At 35.6% G+C, this 21,897-nt stretch overlaps 1 pseudogene; it reads right to left on the bottom strand.

Moving 5' to 3' along the window:
• Positions 1-16,856: 16,856 nt before the first annotated feature.
• Positions 16,857-21,227, bottom strand: LOC149547267 (G-type lectin S-receptor-like serine/threonine-protein kinase SD2-5; annotated as a pseudogene).
• Between the last annotated feature and the right edge of the window lie 670 nt (positions 21,228-21,897).

Raw genomic sequence — 21,897 nt, 5'->3', positions numbered from 1 at the left:
TTGGCAACAAAGCGTCGAAGGAGTTTTTTCAGTCTCTTCGAGCCTGTCATACCAATGTTGGGATTAAAATGATCAAACAAGGAACTACTATTCTATCTAGTCTCCCTAACATCGTACACGCATTTTTTCATCACTACGAGATTGTGCTTGCTTCGCAGAGAAATTTGGTTGATTAGGAGGAAGCTCTTAGAAAGTGTATTTTTGTTACTCCAAATTGCCTAGAAGTTGAGCAACATGCTTTCTATGAGCAACTTGTTTGCCTCTGAGACCTTAAAGAGGTAGTCTATTCCTTGGATGATGACAAGTCCCTTGGGTGTGATGGGTTTCCCTATGAATTCTACAAACACCTCTGGGAGCATATAGGTCCTCATATACAGAAAGTTTATCTTGAAGCCTATCATTCTAAAAGCTTAGGAGCCTTTATAAATAAAGGAAATATCAAATTCATACCAAAAGTCAGTGATCCTAAGGAGATATGCAATTGGAGACCTATTAGCCTTCTGAATGTGTCTTATAAGATTATTGCCAAGACACTCTCTCTCAAATCAGGCACATGTTGCCTTTAATTGTGTGGCCTGAGTAAACTGGCTTCATCAAGTCTAGATATGTTCTTGATATTATTATTGTTGTCTAGGAAGGCATGGAATGGGCTCGAAAATCCAATCAGAAGGCTATCTTTTTAAAATTTGATTTTACTAAAGCCTATGATCGCATTGAATGGCCCTTTATCTTGGCTATTCTCTAGGCTCTAGGTTTTGGTCCCAATTTTCTTTAGTCCATGGAGATGCTCTTTAAGAATGCTAATGCTTGCATTACAATCAATAATTTGTAATTTGAGAATTTTGGACTTTTTCGTTCAATCAGGCAAGGTTGCCCATTAGCTCTAGTTCTTTGTGTCCTCGCTGCCAAAGGTTTTGGTTATTTCCTGGCTCATTTTGTGTCCTCAAGACTGGTTCATGGAATTTTCTTGCCTGAATCATCCTCCTATTTAGTTAATGGACACTTTGCTGATGATTCCTTTCTTACTCTTTTAGAGGACAAAGAAAACATCAATAATGCTTTAAATTTCCTAGACATCTTTTGTCAAGCCTCTGGTTCTACCATTTAATGGCATAAAACACTTTTCTTCTGTCAGTCATTTTTGCTAGCTCCACCTTGGCTCAGCCAGTTTGAGTGAAAATGGGTCATGTACAGGGAAATCTTCCACTTTCTTGGCATTCCTTTTGTGATCTAGGCTTTTCCTATGGAACTTTGGAATGTTGTGCTGGCCAAGATTAGCAAGAAGCTTTATTACTGGCTCACAAAATTGCTTTCTCTTGATAGGAAATTCTAGATTTTCTCAAAGATTTTGGTGGTCACTCATGTGTATTACTCCTCCTATTGGGCTCCCTCCAAAGCTTCTTATTTGAAGCTAGAAAGATTGATCATGGATTTTCTCTAGGCCTTTGGTTCTAATCATCATGGCTTTCATAGAGTTTCCTACAATTTTTGTTGTCTCCCAAAAGAATATGGTGGTCTTGGCCTGCTTTCCACCCAGAAACAAGCCCTTGCTCTTTGTGCAAAATGGATTATTCAAGCTATTTCTAAAGATGAAGCCTAGAATATTCTAGTTCAACACTCCATTTCTTCCAACTTTCCTATTAACAGGAAAATGTGGAAGTGGATTGGTATCCAAACCCTTCTCATCACGTGTGAACCAGTGGCCATACAAGGCTCATTTTTCATCAAGAGCTGTAATGTCCCCTCTCTAGCATTCATAGCACGATGTTGTCATTAGCCTATTTCCCCACAGTCCCGTAGGCTAACTAGGACATTAAAGGGGCTTAGAGGCCATTTGGCCTAGACAGTTTCAGTTGCAGGTCTTTCTGAGGGGTTTTGGGGCAACTTTGGGCATACTTACTATTTATAGTAAGTCATCTTGGACATGGTCGAACATTCAGTCAGAGTGGTATGTCGATGGTAATTTTTAAAAATTGATAGGAAAACTTATTTATCATTGATAAGATTTGTTATGCATTGATAAAGCCATTCTATAAAGTTAAATTTAAATATTTAACTTTATTAATGCATAGACTATAGTTTGTGGCAAATATTTAAATTAAAAGAGTTGCCTTTATTATTATAACACATTGGAGACATAAGGTACATAAAGGGAGTTATGTTTTATCCCACATTGAGAAAACGAAGGATTGAGCTCTTGTGAGAACACTATAAAAGAAATGGAAGAGCTTTTTTTTGTATGCTTGGATGAAGATTAATGTTATGTTGTTGGATATCTGATTATCGGGCTTGGAGGATGGAATCCCTCTTTGCTAGCATTCTCTTCACTATTGGAAGACACAGTCAGGAGGATCAATGGTGTTTTCACTTCAGGAAACACATTGGGTTTCATTTGGGGCGTTCGCATAAAAAAATTTGCAATGGTTTGAGGTGCAGATCTGAAGTTAGTTATTGCTATAGTGCCGCATGAATAGTATTTTGCTACAGTCGGCATGAACAATATTTTGCTACAGTACGGCGTGAACAGTGTTGGTATCAAGTTTACTTGTTTTTTCGGCTGATTAGAAGTTTGGAAGGCTGCCGATTACATCTACAAAATATTATAGCAACTAATTCCAAGTTTCTTCTGTCAAATTTTGATACTTTGCATAATAATTTTTGAATACAAGTCTGAATAGTTGTTGCAGCCTTTAAGGTAGCTGTAAGTGCACATCTATATTTAAAAATCATCCTTTATCAGTAGATTGAAAGAGTTTCCAAATTCTTCATATATTGTTGATATGTGTGCCAAGTGTTTGTGAAAATGTTATGATGTGTATTATTCATTTTAATGTCACTTCATAGGTGTTCGTAAATCTACTCATTGGAAAGCAATTTATTGAGGAAATCAGCTTTATGAGTTTGCATACAAAGTGTTTGACAATATTCCTTAAGTTAAATTTCTACAAGTCAAAGTTCAAATCAGGGGAGGATATTACAGTGGTATCAGAGCTATAAGTCTTGCCATCCTGTGGAGGTCTTATAGGAAATTTGGAACTAGCGGATAGAGGGGAATGTGTTTGATGAAATGTCAAAACACTAAAATCAGAGCATTTATCTTTGAGCATGCGACAGGGGCCTTATAATTTCCACAATACCAGAGCAAGACAAAATAGGAGTTTAGACCTGCAAAGCAAACAGTCTAGTTCATCCGTACAAGGGGGTATAGAATCCAATCATACAGACATAGTGGAGGTATTCTTTGATCAAGATAGCAATATGGGTGACCGAGATGATAGGAATACAAGATTAGGTGGAGGTGGGAATGCCGGTTCAAAGCCTGGAGAGGAAAGATTCTTACAGTTATTAGAGACCTTGGTACAGGGACAGCGAGTAGCAGAACAAAGGGCACAGGAACAGAATTAGAGATTGGATCTTATGATACAGATGATGGCTCGTCAAATGGGGTTGAATGCTAACATGGGTGGAGGAAATAGTTAGAATGGTAACAATCAGAATGGAAATGATCAGGATGGGAGACATAATGGAGATGAACAAGTTGGGAACAATTTCGGTCATGCACCCCAGCGAGCTAGGACAGTGAGTTCAAGGCCCATGATTCCTACATTTCCTCCTAGAGCTCTAGAGCAGCTCGTACCAGAGCCCCAGATTACTGATATACAAGACCAGTTGAGGACAGATTGGGAAGCCGGAGGGCCAAATTTTACTGCTGCAATTACCTTTAGGGAGTATATGGATGTGCGGATGAAACATATGCCACGTGGACATGACAGGAACTAGAGCTATGAGCTATGGAAGAAAGTAGGGAGACTTGAGTTACCATATTATGATGGCTCAGGAAAGTCTACAGCAAGAGCTTGGGTTCAAAAGCTTGACACATACTTTCAATTGAACCCTATGCCCGAGGAAGAAGCTATTAAGTACGCAGCAATTCATCTGGATGGGTTAGCACACGAATGGTGGCATCATGGTATGGTCACTATGGGACATGCACACATTACCTCATATGTGGAGTTTATAGAGAGGCTGATTGAACGTTTTGATAGGAAGGATCCAGAACTCCATTTCAAGGAGTTAGCTCAGCTTAAACAGTGGAGATCATTGGAAACATACATTTCAGAGTTTCAGAAACTTGCAGTGTTAGTAACAGATGTATCTGAATGGAGGATACTAGTTCTATTTATGGATGGGTTAGCTGATCTGTTGAGAGGGTGGATTAAAGCTCTCAACCCTCCCACTTTGCAGGAAGCCATTAAGAAAGCTCATGACATGGATTCCTCTTCATCTTCAACAAATAAATTCCAGGCAAAGAGTTTCCCTTCAAGGAAAGATAAGGATAGGAAAACTTTTCATAAAGAGGTTCAACCAGCTAAGGAGGAAAGTAAGAGGTTGGACAATGAGACACTTAATGATCTTAGGAAGAAGAAGCTTTGTTTTCATTGCAGGGAGCCTTGGGATTTGTCACATAAGTGTCCATTGAAAGCAAAAGCTAAGAAGATGGAGTACTTTTCAGCCGAAGAGTCAGTAGATGGAGATTTAGAGCAGTCATCCGAATCAGATAGAGATGATGATAGTTCTTCACAGGAGGAAGCGCGCGGTGATAGCACGATAGCTCAGTTGTCAAGTATATAGGAGGCCATCACTTTTAGAGTTAGGGGAACCTTGGATGGACAAAGAGTTGTGACAGTCATTGATATAGAGGCGACACATAACTTCATTGATGAGAAGTTTGTGACACGCAGAGGGCTACATACAGAGGAGCATAGGGGATTTAAGGTGATGGTTTCCGATGGCTTCAAAATTGAATGTACCAAGAAAATCTCCAACTTGCAGCTTCGTTTGGGAGATTATGACATGACAGGAGATTTCTTTGTGGTCAACGTTGGTGATCAGGATATGGTGCTTGGGATGAACTGGATGAAGTCTCTGGTAGAGTTTACATTTGACCTTGAGAAAATTGAAATGAGGTTTGAGGAAAATGGTACGAAGATAGTGCTCAGAGGTTTTTCAGATGGGAGACATTGAGTGGTGTCACTCAAGCGGATGCAAAGTTTCTTTAGACATGATCAGGTGCAGTGGGCAGCAGAGTTTAGAGTAATGCCTAAGATGACAGAGTAGCATAAACAAGAGTATCCACCTGATGTACAAAAAATAATAACCAAACATACTAAGGTGTTTGGTGAGATACCTCCAGGGACACCCCCAGATAGGGGAATCGAGCATGTTATTGAATTAGAGGAAGGGGCTAAGCCAGTTATCATCACACCTTACCACCATCCGAAGAGATGTAAGAATGAAATAGAAAAGGAAATTAAGGAGTTGATTGACATGGGGCACATACGACCAAGCAAAAGCCCTTTTGCTTCTTCAGTAGTATTGGTGAAGAAGAAGGATGGTACAATGAGGATGTGCATTGATTATAGGGAGCTAAACAAGAAGACAATCAAGAACCGATACCCTCTCCCGCACATCAATGAGCTTATTGATGAATTGCATGGTGCATGCTACTTCTCTAAGATTGATTTGAGATCTGGCTACCATCAGATACGGGTTAGAGAGGTGGATGTGGAGAAGACAGCTTTTAGATGCCACTATGGACATTTTGAGTTCTTAGTCGTGCCCTTTGGGTTGACAAATGCCCCTGCCACTTTCCAGTCCTGTATGAATAGAGTGTTCAGAGATCAATTGAGGAAGTTTGTGTTGATATTTTTTGACGATATACTAATATACAGCCGTACTTGGGAGGAACATTTGAAGCATATTGATATAGTGCTCAGTATTCTAGAGAGGGAGTCATTATATGCCAAGATGAGTAAATGTGAGTTTGGGATGACAGAGTTACTCTATCTAGGGCATATTATTAGTACAAGAAGTGTTCGGGTTGACCCAGACAAGATCAAGGCCATTCTGGATTGGCCACCACCGAGGAACACTTCACAACTCAAGGGATTTCTTGGGCTTTGTGGGTTCTACTGCAGATTTGTGAAGGGATTTTAACAGATAGCAGCACCACTTACATATTTGACACAGAAAGATAGTTTCAAGTGGTCAGAGAGGGCTCAGGATTGTTTTGACAGGTTTAAGGAGCTGATGAGTACATGTCCTATTTTAGCCATTCCAGATTTCACCAGGCCTTTTGAGCTGTAGTGTGATGCCTCGGGAGAGGGCATAGGAGTTGTTCTCATGCAAGAGAAACATCCCATCGCATATGAGAGTAGAAAATTATGAGGTGTGGAGAGAACCTACAACATCTACGACAAAGAGATGCTAGCAATCATGCACGCACTAGGTAAGTTTAGGCAGTACTTAGTGGGAAGCCGATTCATAGTAAAAACATATCATAATAGCTTGAAACATTTCCTTGGACAGAAGGACCTTAATGACAGGCAACAAAAATGGGTGAGTAAATTATAGGCCTATGATTTCAACATAGCCTATGTCAAAGGGAAGAAAAATATTGTTGCAGATGCTTTATGTAGAAGGCCTCATTTGCTTGCTATTGGGATAGTCATGGATGATTGGAGAGAGATGATCTTGGCAGAATATGCTAAGGATAGTTGGGCATCTAGCATTATTGAGGGAGCTATTCAAGATAGTCAATACACTGTCGTAAATGATTTGATCATCTACAAGGAAAGGATTCATTTAGTACCTGGGTCTGCTATGAAGAAGAATATTTTGAGAGCATTTCATTATTCAACAATGGTAGGACATCTTGGATTCTTTAAGACATATCGGCAGGTGAGAGAGTGCTTCACTTGGAAAGGACTCAAATCAGAGGTGCTTCAGTTTGTTAGGGAATGCCCTGTGTGTCAGCAGAACAAATAGGAGCATTCTTTTTCGGATGGTTTACTACAACCCCTACCCATACCAGAGAAGAAGTGGGATAGCATTTCCATGGATTTTATCACAGGTCTCCCCAAGGCACAGGGTCGAGATTGTATTTTAGTTGTGGTAGACAGATTGACGAAATTTGCACATTTCTTTGCAATTTCGTCTACATATTCAGCAACACAAATAGCAGAACTATTTTTTCAAGAGGTATTCAGACTACATGGGATACCACATAGCATAGTCAGTGATAGAGACAACAAATTTATGAGCCACTTTTGGCAGGAGTTGTTCAGGTTATGTGGAACAGAGCTCACTCCGAGTACCAGCTACCACCCCCAAACTGATGGGTAGACAGAGATAGTGAACAAATGGGTTGAGGGGTACCTTCGAAACTACACTGCAGGAGAGTAGAAGGCTTGGGTGAAGTGGCTACATCTAGGGGAGTACTGCTATAATACCTCTTTCCATATGTCTATTCAAATGTCCCCTTTTATGGCACTATACGGGTATGATGCTCCTAATTTTTTGGATTTGTTATTTGCGGACAGCAGGGTGCCTAAGGCCAAGGATACTTTGTAGGAGTGCCAGGACATTATGCGATCCTTGAAGGAAAATTTGCAAAAAGCACAAAATCAGCAGAAGCAATATGCTGATCAGCATAGGGTTGAGAGGTCTTTTGAGGTGGGAGATATGGTGTACCTCATGTTACAGCCGTATAGACAGTCCTCTCTCAAGAAGAGTGGAGCATAGAAATTGAAACCACGCTACTATGGACTGTTCAAAGTAATCAGGAGAGTGGGTGAAGTAGCTTATGAGTTGGAGTTTCCTGTAGACAGTAAAGTGCATAATGTGTTCCATGTGTCATGCCTTAAGAAGGCATTGGGTCACAATGTGGTGCCTTCAGTAGTATTGCCACCTCTTGATGATGAGGGAAAGCTTATCTTGGTTCCCGAGGCCATACTTGACTCTAGGGAGAGGGTGCTTTGTAGGAGGACTATCAGGGAGTATCTACTGAAGTGGAGGAACCTACCTGTCAAGGATGCTACTTGGGAAAATGAGCAGATATTGCAACATCTAGAGCTGAAATTGCTTGAGGATAAGCAATTTTGGGAAGCGCAAACAATAATGTCCCTTTTCTAGCATTCATAGCATGATGTTTTTGTTAGCCTATTTCCCCGCAGTCCCGTAGGCTAACTAGGACATTAAAGGGGCTTAGAGGCCATTTGGCCTAGACAGTTTCAGTTGCAGGTCTTTCTGAGGGGTTCTGGGGCAACTTTGGGCATATTTACTATTTATAGTAAGTCATCTTGGACATGGCTGGACATTCAGTCATAGTGGTATGTCGATGGTAATTGTTTAAAATTGACAGGAAAATTTATTTATGATTGATAAGATTTGTTATGCATTGATAAAGCCATTCTATAAAGTTAAATTTAAATATTTAACTTTATTAATGCATAGACTATAGTTTGTGGGAAATATTTAGTTTAAAAGAGTTCCCTTTATTTTTATAACACATCGGAGACATAAGGTACATAAAGGGAGTTATGTTTTATCCCACATTGAGAAAATGAAGGATTGAGCTCTTGTGAGAACACTATAAAAGAAATGGAAGATCTTTTTTTTGTATGCTTGGATGAAGATTAATATTATGTTGCTAGATATCTTATTATCAGGCTTGGAGGACAGAATCCCTCTTTGCTAGCATTCTCTTCACTGTTGGAAGACACAGTCAGGAGGATCAATGGTGTTTTCACTTCAGGAAACACATTGGGTTTCATTTGGGGTGTTCGCATAAAGAAATTTACAAGGGTTTGAGGTCCAGATCTGAAGTTAGTTATTGCTATAGTGCCACATGAACAGTATTTTCCTATAGTCAGCATGAATAGTATTTTTCTACAGTACGGTGTGAATAGTGTTGGTATCAAGTTTACTTGTTTTTCCGGCTGATTAGAAGTTTGGAAGGCTACCGACTACATCTGCAAAATATTACGGCAACTAATTCCAGGTTTCTTCTGTCAAATTTTGATACTTTACATAATAATTGTTGAATACAAGTCTGAATAGTTGTTGCAGCCTTTAAGGCAGCTGTAAGTGCACATCTACATTTAAAAATCACCCTTTATTAGCAGATTGAAAGAGTTTCCAGATTTTTCATATATTGTTGATATGTGTGCCAAGTGTTTGTGAAAATGTTATGATGTGTATTATGCATTTTCATGTCACTTCATAGTTGTTCGTAAATCTACTCATTAGAAAGTAATTTATTGAGGAAATCAGCTTTATGAGTTTGCATACAAAGTGTTTGACAATATTCCTTAAGTTAAATTTCTACAAGTCAAAGTTCAAATCAGGGGAGGATATTACAAGAGCATATGAAAAGCCTAGGAAGCTATTAAGCCCTAGCTTCAATGGGTTGGAGATGAATTCCACAATGGCCTCTCCTTGAATCAATAGAACATTTGGTGGTCTCCCCTATTTGCCATTCAGGGTACTCCCCTTGCCAAGACTCAAGGTGCCAATGCTCTGCATTTTTTCAAACATGGAAAAACTCCTAAGGATCTCTTCTCAAGGGTCACAATGAGTTTTAGAACCTTGGAAGATATGCAAGTTTAGTACCTCCTTATTTGTTCAGATTGACAGACTTTTGACCTTCTGCTCTCTTCCATCCATGTTCGCTAAGTCCATACAATGCAGATTCAGTCTGTTTGACCTTAGTGGCTTGACTAGAAATGGTATCCTGCCACTCCATTTTCCAATTACAAGCCAAATTTGGGATACAAATGGCTTTCACCCTATCTTCCAATGGTGGACATGCTCAACCAGAGATGGCCTTTGCAATCTTGTCTTTCTCAATGGAGAAAATGCTTTGATACCATTTTGAATGCTATAACTAAATCCAAGATTGCACATTTTTCTTGGTGCCTATCCTTTAAAGGTCTTCCCCTAGGGCCTCGGCTCAAACACATTGGGGTTCCTGATCCCAAGTGCCCCTTTTATGGACAACTAGAGTCTTTCTTGCATATTTTTTTGGTTTTGTGAGCGTGATAAAAATTATTGGCACTAGATTCATGACTTTTTCAAGCCATTCAAGCCCGAACTTTTTTCTTGGCACACAATCTTGTTGGGTGACTCCCCTAGAATTCATCAGAAGTACACCTAGATTTGGCATACCTTCAGGATGGAAATTTTTTTTTCTCTATGGAAAGATTGGAATGCTATTCTTTTCACACACAATTTTTTAGATGTTAACATTGCTATGTACATTAAGGCATGCATTTGTAATTATGTAATTATGCAGATTTAGGTGCAAGCTAACAAAGTTCCCCCTGAGGTAGCTCACCTATAGGAGTTTTTGAATCACTAGGGCAATGCTCCCTGCACAATTACTAGAGTTCCTCTTGATGCCTTGGAAGATACCTTGATGCCTCATGGCCGCTATCCTCAGTGCCATTTCTCAGGCCACCACTCGCACACCCTACACTCCCAGGCTTCCCGCCACCACTCTCCCAGTTAGGGTGATGATGGATGGAGGCACTGCTTAGCTTCACCACCCCATGGTGGTTCTGGTTGGTCCCTGACTCTTCCTCTTGGTACTTATCAGGTGCATTCTAGGAAGTGGGCTTGCTTGGACTTGGTAATCTCTCCTCCATGGCTATAGGTTAAAGATGTGGAGGCTACAATTGATCCTCTAGTTATTATTGCTATTGATGATGGCTGGACTTTTCCCAACGCACCCCTCAATCCCAAAGATGATTGGGATTTTCATGATAAAGATGATCCACCACCCTTGGCTGGCACTACTTTGGCAACCTAAGGTTTCTTTATATGTTTTCTCTTGATGAATAGTTTCTATTTCCAGCTATGGTCATGTTTTTAGTCCAACTTTGGCCATGTGAACTCAATTGTGGGGTGATCTTGCATCCTCGACCCCTTTTTTGTGAATTGTAATCTTAGTATATTTTTTAATAGAAAAGGACTATTCATCAAAAAAAAAAAAAAACACTTAGCAATATTTTCCAGCATCCTCTTTAGCTCTTTGGAAATGGAGTTTTGGAATAGTGTGGGTTGTATAGGATGCTTAGCTGGGACCTCCTATTGATGTGTCAATATATTTGGAGTGAGATATGATACTGTACTACTAAATCTAATTAAAAAGTGGTCTTATGTCTTTAACCACCTTATCAAATTATCCAATTTAGTATTTTGTGTTTTTTTTTTTTGTTTATGCATTTGAGCAAAGTCCTTACAATCCTTTCCCCTTCATTTATTCCTTCATTGCAAGGATTAGTATTGTATCGTTTCCAAAATTGCATGATTTATAAATATAAAATTGTTTTAGATAATTAGGATAAATTATAAATGTATTAAACAAAAACTTTAAAAATTAGTTAATGTTAATTTTATTTGAAAATAAATTTATATTAAAAATAATTTAATATTACATGTATTAAATGAAAATATCATATAAATGATACTCATAAGTTTTTTAATAAATTATTATCTTAAGTTCAAGTAAAACCAAACAATTCATTTCATACTTGTTTCATTTTATACCTTGTTAACATGTTTTATGTTTTTTGATTCTCTAAAGATAGACTAGTCACATGGGATATAACCTCTCCATTAATTTTGAATGTGATGCCCATAATAGTAACTTTATGATCCTTCTAGGTATTCATTAGGTGCATCAAAATGATCTCGTCAAAAACTTCCATGGAGTCTATTAAAGGAAAGAACCCACCCTTGGTAATAGATGTCCAAGTGCAAGGATTTTGGTGTCATTCATATTCAATCTACCATGGCTCAATTCTATCCCTATCGCCACCCATGTCAACCAACAAACAAGGCTTCTTGGTTTATTCCAACCTGAAGAACTTAGGATAATTGTGATAAAGGAGAAATTCTATCTCATAGAGATGTTGTCTATTAAAAGGATATTTGGTAGTGGAAAGAAAAAGGAGAATACCTTTCTAGAGAGTTCTTTTTCCAAATTAATTATTTTGACTTGAGTGATCAAAGCTCACATAATAACTACACAAGATAATCTCTTAGGTGATTATCAATCCTACTATTATTCTGATTCAATTTAAGGTAAAACTGTGAAAATAGAAAATCCATAGTCAATTCTACTTGACTTGTTATTTCATCTATAAATTGTTCAACAACTTATGTGTTTTATTAGGTAGAAAGATAAATAATATTTATTATAGTATAGAAAATGATCAATCAATTAATTTACTACTTGTATTTAGGTATTAGAATTAAGATTATTTCAAAATGACTTTTACAATTTATTATCCCCAATTTTTATGTACTTTTATTTTTTTTTAGAAATTGGACACATTTAATTGTTTTCACTATTTTAAAATCCTTTTAACAATTATAGTTTTAATACTAGGAAAAAATTGAATTGTAAATCATTTTGATATTTTCATCTTTATTATATTTTCTCCTTGAAAAGACTTAGTATATATACAATATATTATACCTCATATTAGAATTTTTAATAAATATAAATTGACTTATCTACATATAGTTTTACTTGGAATTGACTTGGATATTTTTTATTATTTAAAATTGACCCATATTCCTCACAATTATCGCAGTAATATTTGTATATAAGAGGATTAAATAGATTAACATATTTTTAAGATTTAAACTACATAGGTGTTAGTAATTTCCAAGTGATCTAATATGTACTTATTATACACTAGAAGTAGTTTTTCATTTATAAATCTTGTCATTTTTAAGTGATCTAATATGTTGTTGAATTGTACAACAAATTCTCCATGTTTATAATCTAATGTTCATAGAATTTATAGATTAGATTTACATGATATCATTAATTTGTAAATTTATTCTAATATTTTTAGTACTTTTTATTCTAGTCATTATACCTTGAAAGCACAACTACCTTGAAATGACCAACCAACTTTCTTTATTCATTTAAAAATAAGCTTAAGTAACCCATATCATTTTTATTTATTGTACAATGTTATTTTTAATATGAAAATTTGTAGAAGGCTTTCTTTTTTCCATGATTTGGATTAGGATAAGGTTATAAAATCGAAGCCCATAAACTAATTTCTTTTTACATTGGTCTATAACATGGCAGAAGCAAGTTATGATTATGCTCCTTGTAACCCTTATATGGTATAATACACAATAAATAGTTGATCTCTTAAGATGTGAGACACATCCCATTATTCTTTATCACACTAGAGTGATTGAACATATTTTATGAAATAAGTAAATAAATAAAAACCTATTTATAAAACTTTTATTATCCCTATCTAATTAAACAATGAAGCATTATGTTTTGTAATCAAGATGGCTAGTGAGACAAATAAGGTTTTTCTTACTATGCTACTATCAATATAAGAAATAGAGTAGTGATCATCGTAAATGTATAACACTAAAGAAAATTAGTGTCACCATTATAGATTCAACTTTATTTTTCTATGTAGAAGACCTAGGTTATTCTTGAGATAAGAATAAAGCTATATCTTTAATAGTAGAGTTGTTTGTGAACTGGAGAAATAATTTTTTAATTTGACTTCAAATAGTCTCATTTTGGATGACCTTTAAATCATTCTTCTTTTCTAATTTATAGTCTTCTGAATGACTTCAAGTACCTATTCTATGCTTAGAAATATATGCAATTTATAGTTTATATATATATATAAAATAATTTTGTTATAAAAATGATGATTTTTTATATAACATAAAATATAATTGAAATTAAGAGTCTATCCTATTAACTCATCGACTTGCACTCCTCCCTGACTTATATCTTTAGCCCCTTGAATATATTGGGAGTTCAATTTATAACTTAACTACCGATTTCCTCTACCCACAATCTTCCTTATTACTATGATTCGTTTCTCATTAATCTTATGTCAAAAAATACTCCAAAAGCTGCTGAAGTTCCACGGTTTTGGTACAAGGGATAACGCGTGAAGTCCAAGTTGGATATTCTTACCCTAATGCAAATGGAATGATGCTTCGGTTTTGATATATCTACTGTATATGGGTTTGCATGTTTTTAAATGTCTGACGCCTTCAATATACTCTCGGCTTCCTACGCCTACGGCATCCTTTATTCCACGTATTCTGAATGATTTATTCCTGCTATCCCCTCGTCGATGCGGTTTCTAAATGTGTTTTCCTCCCGTGGCTTTATGCCCTTCGATGGTTTTATTTTAAAACCGATTCCTTCCTCTTCGGTGAATGTGATTTGAAGATGTGTCATTCGTTGTTGTCCTTTTTCATTCCCTTACTCGGTACTCTCATAAATACCGCTGCGATGTGCCTTATGAATGGAGTAGTCGTGCCCCTATGCATAATGGAATGTTTATCGATTTGTTTAGTATTTTGCTTATTGTCTTTATATACGTTGATTTGGTATGTATTATGTTTGTTAAGTTTATATTTAAATATTTATAATGTAAAGGTCATTGATTAGGCATATATATATATATATATATGTATGTATTTTTACATAATAATAATTATTTATTAATATACATTACTAATAATCATTATTATTAGGAATAATATATTTATAATATTATGATTAGTATAAATAATTACATAGAATGAATGGACTATAGATATTTATCTATATAGTTGTTAATAATGTTTCTTGATTCCTTTTTAGGAGGGCTCATGAGAAATAGTTATGTTAATGTGAGTAATGTTTTTGAAATTTTTCTATGAAAAATTATATTTATTTATTCCGTGTTGCCTTCTTCAACATAACTGCATAGGTTGTATATGAAAGATATTTTTTCCTTCTTCTATATACAGTAAATTATTTATTTCTCATTCTCTACAATTGTGTGAGGTGAATATATAACTATTTTTAATTTATTTACTTATGATGGCCACAAGACTCTATTTTCTTCTTTTGCATTTTCATATCCATCAACCATAAGCCAGATAGTAGATATTTCACAACCAATATGACATTATGGAGGACATTATTTTTATTAAAATGTATGTAATGAATCATTTATATTTATGATATTTAAAAGTTTTAAACTATATTTATTTCAACATTGATATATTGAACATAATGCTTATAAATGTTATATAAAATTTACTAGATTGTGATTAATAAGAATTGATTTCAATATCATATAGATATTTACAATATAGACTTTGCCAAATCAAATCAAAGATCCTTTTGACAATTTAACATTATACTTAATAGGTGAATACATATATATATATATATATATATATATATATACATATATATATATACATATGTATATATGTATATATGTATATATATATATGTATACATATGTATATATGTATATATGTATATATATATATGTATACATATGTATATATATACATATGTATATATATATATATATATATATATAATATATACATATATATGTATACATATGTACATATATATATGTATAGATATGTATATATATATATATATGTATATATATATATATATGTATATATATATATATATATATATATATATATATATATATATATATATACAGATATATATATATACATATACATATGTATATATATATATATATATATATATATATATATATATAAGTATACATACATACATACATACATACATACATACATACATATATATATATATATATATATATATATATAAGGCAAAGTCCTACCAAATTCTATGTCGAAATTTTTTAGATCATAAACAAAATTCTTTGGTACAAGTAGATTTTATTGACTACTCTACCATTGATAATACTCTTTGCTAGTGCCTATAAACACATTGTTTACTATTCGACCCATATGCTGATCCCAACACTACCAACTTGGTGATCCTCTAGTATGGATGCTAAGAAGTTCAACATGTCATGAGGAAAATTATAAGATATAACAAACTGTAAACTATGCATAGTGCCTTCAATCAATCAATTAATCACTAAAAAAATATGTTATTGTGATGACATGATAAGCATTATATCGTCACATACTATATTTATTATTATATGTTATAACAACCACCCATGGTATGTATACATTGTGTATCTATTTTGCAACTAACACGTTGAAAATGGTTCTTTTAAGTCCTAGCTAGAGGAAAATTAAGTGGGACAAAAAATATTATGTTTAAGTACCATAAGCTATTATAGCAGTTTCTCTTGTTTTTGGGATCTATAATGTATGAAAGGTTAAAAAATAATCACTTCAAAATGTTGTTTAAAATTTACTTTTTATTGTTCAAATTATTTATTTGCTTTGATACCCAAAACAATTGTAAAACTCATTACATAAATTTACAGAGAACAATTAAAATTTATGTACAACTAATTCAGTACTGCTATAAGAATATACAATAGTCATGCACCTTTGATATTAATAAACTTACAGAATTCATCTATACTAACTCTTCTCCAAACACAGGCAGCTACTAATTCACACATAATTTTATAATGAATTGTTATGTAGCAGTCAAACGATGAACAATAATTTCTACTTTTCTCCAAAATGCAACTTATGTAACTTTGCCATGGAAACCGCCTAAACTAACATTTATTGTGCCGCAGTGTTTGAAGAAATGACAACATGTATACATAACTGCACAACACCCAATATTTGTGTAATTATTAAAATGAAAAATACAGACATTACAACCTATAAAAGTATGACAGTCAGTAATTTATAGCATTTCAAACTCTAAAAACCGACAAAAAACTGTTAGATGCTCCATTTCTTTTTGCTGGTTCAACTCCAAGAAAAAACTATTAATTGCTCATCTTTTATGTAAGTAAATAAAATTAAATTATGCGAAGTCCATTTAAATCAGAATCAACATAATAGGAGAGACCTATTCTATGACCATGGGCTGAAGCGATTGTTATATTACAGAATTATTTTACACAAGTCTACTTAAGTTATTATAGCGGGTAGCGGATTACATATTTACTATGAAGACGTATTCAAACATTATAGAACATAGATAGAGATCATGGGGATTTTTTTTTCCAAGAAGAAAATCAACAAACATAAAAATTATCTAGCTCTGGACAAAATAGACGGCTCGGGCCAGAAGATACCGCGGAAGGAACATCATTAAACATGTCTATTAATCCCTCCAACGCCTTCACCACAATGGACATCGCTGGTCTTCTCATAAAATTGCCCTGGACACACCACATCCCCACTTTTAACAAATTTACCGCCTCTTCCATTCCCATTTCCTCATCTTCAAGTCCTGGAGACACCAGATCTATTAACCTCCCTTCCTCCGCCTTAACTTTTAATAGTGAAAATAAGTCGTCTGAAAGCTCTCTGTGTCGTTTTCCACTGACAATTTCTATCACCATAACTCCAAAGCGATATACATCTGCCTTCTCTGTGAAATGCATGTTCAACAACTCTGGTGCCGTATACCCTAGTGTCCCTCTCATCATGGTTATCACTTCACTTTGGTCTCTGTTAACCAGATTTGCCATGTTAAAATCTGACACTTCGGCATTGAAATTTTGATCCAGGAGAATATTCTGAGGCTTGACATCAAAATGAATTGTCTTCTGTAAATATGTCAATCCTCATGCAATATTCACAACTATTTTGTTTCTAGTCCTCCAGTCTAGGAAATGTTGATGCATATTGTTTAAAAATATCCATTTATCCAGAGACCCATTTGGGAGATGCTCGTATACAACCATTCGATGGGACTTTTCGGCACAGAATCCCTTCAGACCTACTAAATTAAGATGAACAACTTTTCCTAGGGTTTCGATTTCTGCCCTGAATTGCCTTTTCCCTCGACCCGCTTATTGAAAATTAAAACTATGAATCAACTAAAAATGGTGACAGCAGATCACAAGAAAATATAACTTTCATTATTCATATTGATCTAGCTGCACACCGAAATCCAATTACATAGTCTATATAAATAGAGGATTCCAGCTACAAAACCAGTAGAGGAAAATTCTAGGCTTTTGACAAGTGGATGGCTGCATGAGCTGTAAGACTTAGTCCACAAGGAGATGTGGATTTTATAGAGTTGTATGACCTATTCTGGAGGACAGCATCCATATCCATTTAGCAAGAAAATCTGTAGTGATTATAATAGTAGCTGATGTGGATTTGACTGGCATGGGTTTTTGACTTTTCTAACACCCTCCCTTAATTTGTACCACTAAAGAATCTCTGAGTGAGAGAAATTACAATAAAAAATTTAAACATGATAGGTCCCGGCATTAAGCCTTTTGAGGTACCCATTTACAACATAGAAATTTTTAGTTTCCCCTTCTTTAGGGCTTTTCACCCAAACAAGTGGTTTTGGTTTACCACAAACCCTTCAAGGCTTTTAGGTTTTTCACCTAAATAAGTGGTTTTGGCTTACCACAAACCGCTCAATATATTTACTTAAACAAGTGGTTTTGGATTAGCACAAACCCTTCAAACTTCACAAAACCATTGCTCCAATGATAGGGAAACCAACTCTAAACTTTTCTCTTGCATACTAATATTGAGTCCATATGAAAAATAATCCATCTACCGAGTCACATGGGTGCCCAGCTGCTGTGCTCGCTAGTTGTCTAGGAATATTGTTCAGATACATGGTTCATCAATAGAGTAAAATCTTTTGAGGTGTCGGGTACAACCAATAATGCACCTCTTACAATGGATTAGGTACAATACTCACTTGAGGGATATTTGATTCAACAATCTTCCATTACATGACCAAAACTTGACAACATAGTCTTCCCATTTAGATAGACACATCTGCTTACTACCAATCCATACACTTACATCCCTTGTCATCTTCATTGTGATAGCAAAAACAAACTCTAACATACCATCTCACAACTATTTCTATACCTAGACACTCAACTTCAATATAAAAACACAAATTGAACAGCCAACATAAAGCCCAAACTATCCAATTTTTTTTTAAGAATTACACAAACATCAATATCTTTTCTTACTATGATTTTCAGCACTTTTCTGATCTTTCTTCAGCTGGCAAGTATAATTACTTCAAACAATGCCTCTTTCTTTGTAATCTTGAGCTCCCATAGCCACAACAAATGCACTCACCACAAATGATATAATCATCCAAAGCTTTGAACAGTAGTTTTCCCTTAACTGAATCAGTCATAACTTCCAAACACTCTTACAATGCATTCTGCAATCTTTCATTACTTTGTCAATTTCTGGAACTCCTTTGAACATGAGGCCATCTCCAAGATGATTGAGCATAATAGCAACCTCTTCCTCTTCCTCAGTGCCAAGATTGCTGCTACTGATTAGATATTTACGCAGTACAGCAACTTCCCTCTGTGAATCCTATTAAAAAATAGAAAAGAATGTTCACAGTCCAAAAAGATCTAAATGCTCTAATACCATATTGAAAATTAAAACTATGAATCAACTAAAAATGGTGACAGCAGATCACAAGAAAATACAACTTTCATTATTCATATTGATCTAACTGCACACTGAAATCCAATTACATAGTCTCTATAAATAGAGGATTCCAGATACAAAACCAGTAGAGGAAAATTCTAGGCTTTTGACAAGTGGATGGATGCATGAGCTGTAAGACTTAGTCCACAAGGAGATGTGGATTTTATAGAGTTGTATGACCTATTCTGGAAGACAGCATCCATATCCATTTAGCAAGAAAATCTGTAGTGATTATAATAGAAGCTGATGTAGATTTGACTGGGATGGGTTTTTGACTTTTCTAACACCGCTCCATCAAGGTGCTTCACTGCTATCTTTGAGCCGTCAGCAAAAACACCTTCGTAGACTGAAACCGAATCCCCCGCTTCCCAGCTTTGTATAGCATCCTTCAATTCCTGAAATGTGTAACGTAGAGGTAAGCCTTCTGGCCAATCTACCTCATCTTCCTCCTCATCATCTACATCCTTTTCTTTCTGCTGTCTTCTCTTTCGAGACTTTATTATAAATGGCCACAATAAGATTGAAAGAAGCGCAACTGATAAGAACCACTGAGGAATCAAAGCCCTTGGACCTAGACTGGATTTTAATGCATGCAGTGGAATTGTAAAACTTCTCCCCTGGAGTCATTGTTATTATAGAATAGATATTGGACTCTAGATAACAATAACCAATAGAAGAATTGTTTTCGTACCTTAAAAAAGCAGCTTTGCAAGAGCAGTTTCGGAGGCAAAGTTTTTTACATTCTACCCTTGACACCAACCCTGGCGTTGAAGAATTTTCCTATAGATAAGTAAAACAGGCAACGTGTTCAAGTTCCAAAAATTGATGACCTTGGAGCCTACTCCTCTGTGAGCAAACCAGAGGAACGCGTGGAGCACACCCAGAAGTGGGTTTTGTGGCATCAATCAGTTGAAAAGCATCGCCATCTCCTGGACAGCTGCACTGAGCGTTTCCGCAGACGCCATAGTCTCCGCATGATCCTGGAGAAACACACTCAGGCACTGATGTCCGGAAAAATGGTGCAAAGTCAATAAAAGATCTTCCTTCTGTTTCTTTTACCAAGCACGCTCTCAAAATCCCATCTGAATCCATTTTATTGTAAAGGGTGCCGCTGGGTGTTGCTACTTTATATACAGGCGATGCTTGTCCTTGAGAATAATAATTGAGGTGCTGATAGTCAAACTAAGCATAAGATAACTCCACAGCTAGAGGTTCCTCAGGATATCTGTAATACATTTGAGCCGGTGCGGAGTTTGTAAAGATAGCGAAGTTATCGTGAAGCATGGTACAATAGAAACGACCTGGGGTTCTATTCTTTGGAGAGATGTTTGAAATAAATTTCTGTCCTACCATATCTTTCATCCCTCGCAGCCCGTATCAGTTGGATAATCAAAAGGCCGCCAGATGATCCAACCAGAGGTGTTAAATAGAACAATGTTCCCAGATTCTTGTATCTCCATCCTTTGAAAAGCTTGGGTAGATGTATTTGTGGACCAGACAAGAGTACCATCTGAGTTCCTTAATACAAGCTCTCACAAGGAGGTTAGTGTTACAGCTGCGTTTTCTTGCAACATCTGGTCTCTGCTTGAACTCCACACCATATCCATATCAAACAGCCTACCATCACTAGCGTAGACAAGAAAGAAAGTTGCAAATAGGCAGCCTGTTTCACAAGAGCTGTCATAGCAGAAGAATCCACATCTATACTGCAGAGTCATATTATTGTATGAGGTATTGCTCCTACGAAGGATCGGTCGGACAAGTGCATCGTTGGAAACAGAGTGTGTCAGGATATCTAGAGAGTGGAAATTGTTTCTCCAAGTTCTGCCACCATAAGCAGCTGTGGGAGTGATAGCAAGGCTCTCTAGAAACAGTGAGCAGGATATAAGAAAGAGTGGCAGCATTAGAGAAAATAGAGAAGAGGGCAAAGAACAATCCCTTGCCATCATTTTTTGAAGCAGCTATTATGTCTAAGAGAGATACCGCTGAAAGATAACATGCTCGGATGAGAAACAATTGCAAAAAAACAATCCCTTGCCATCATTTTTTGAGGCAGCTATTAGACATAAGAGAGATACCGCTGAAAGATAACATGCTCGGATGAAAGACGATTTGAATATTATAAGAGAGGAGTTAGGTTAAACTATAACGTCAAGCTCAAAAAAATCAATGATATTAGGGACTGTTTGGCAATGGGTATACAAGCGGAATAGATGTAAATTTCACAAATTTTGAATTCTTTGTTTGGATACATCAAAACGGAATTGGAATACAAAGTAAACTAGGAATATGTATTCCAATTTTGGTCCAAAAATGGGGTTTTGCAGTTCCACCAAAATAGGTGTTATTGGAATACGTATTCCTATTCCACTTTTATTTATTTTAGAAAACATAAATGGGACTATGTATTCCTGTTCTCTAAATTTATGTTTTCTAAAATAAATAAAACTAGAATAGGAATAGGTATTCCAATAATAACTATTTGGGTGGAATTGCAAAATCCCATTTTTGGACCAAAATTGGAATACGTATTCCTATTTTACTTCATATTCCAATTTCGATTTGGTGCATCGAAAAAAAGAATTCAAAATTTTAAGAATTTACATATGCCTATTC

This window comes from Cupressus sempervirens, chromosome 7, assembly GCF_028749045.1.
Source record: "Cupressus sempervirens isolate cs-2001-9-10 chromosome 7, ASM2874904v1, whole genome shotgun sequence".
NCBI lineage: Eukaryota > Viridiplantae > Streptophyta > Pinopsida > Cupressales > Cupressaceae > Cupressus > Cupressus sempervirens.
Note: the sequence above shows the minus strand (reverse complement) of the source record. Positions and strands in the feature narration are given on the sequence as shown.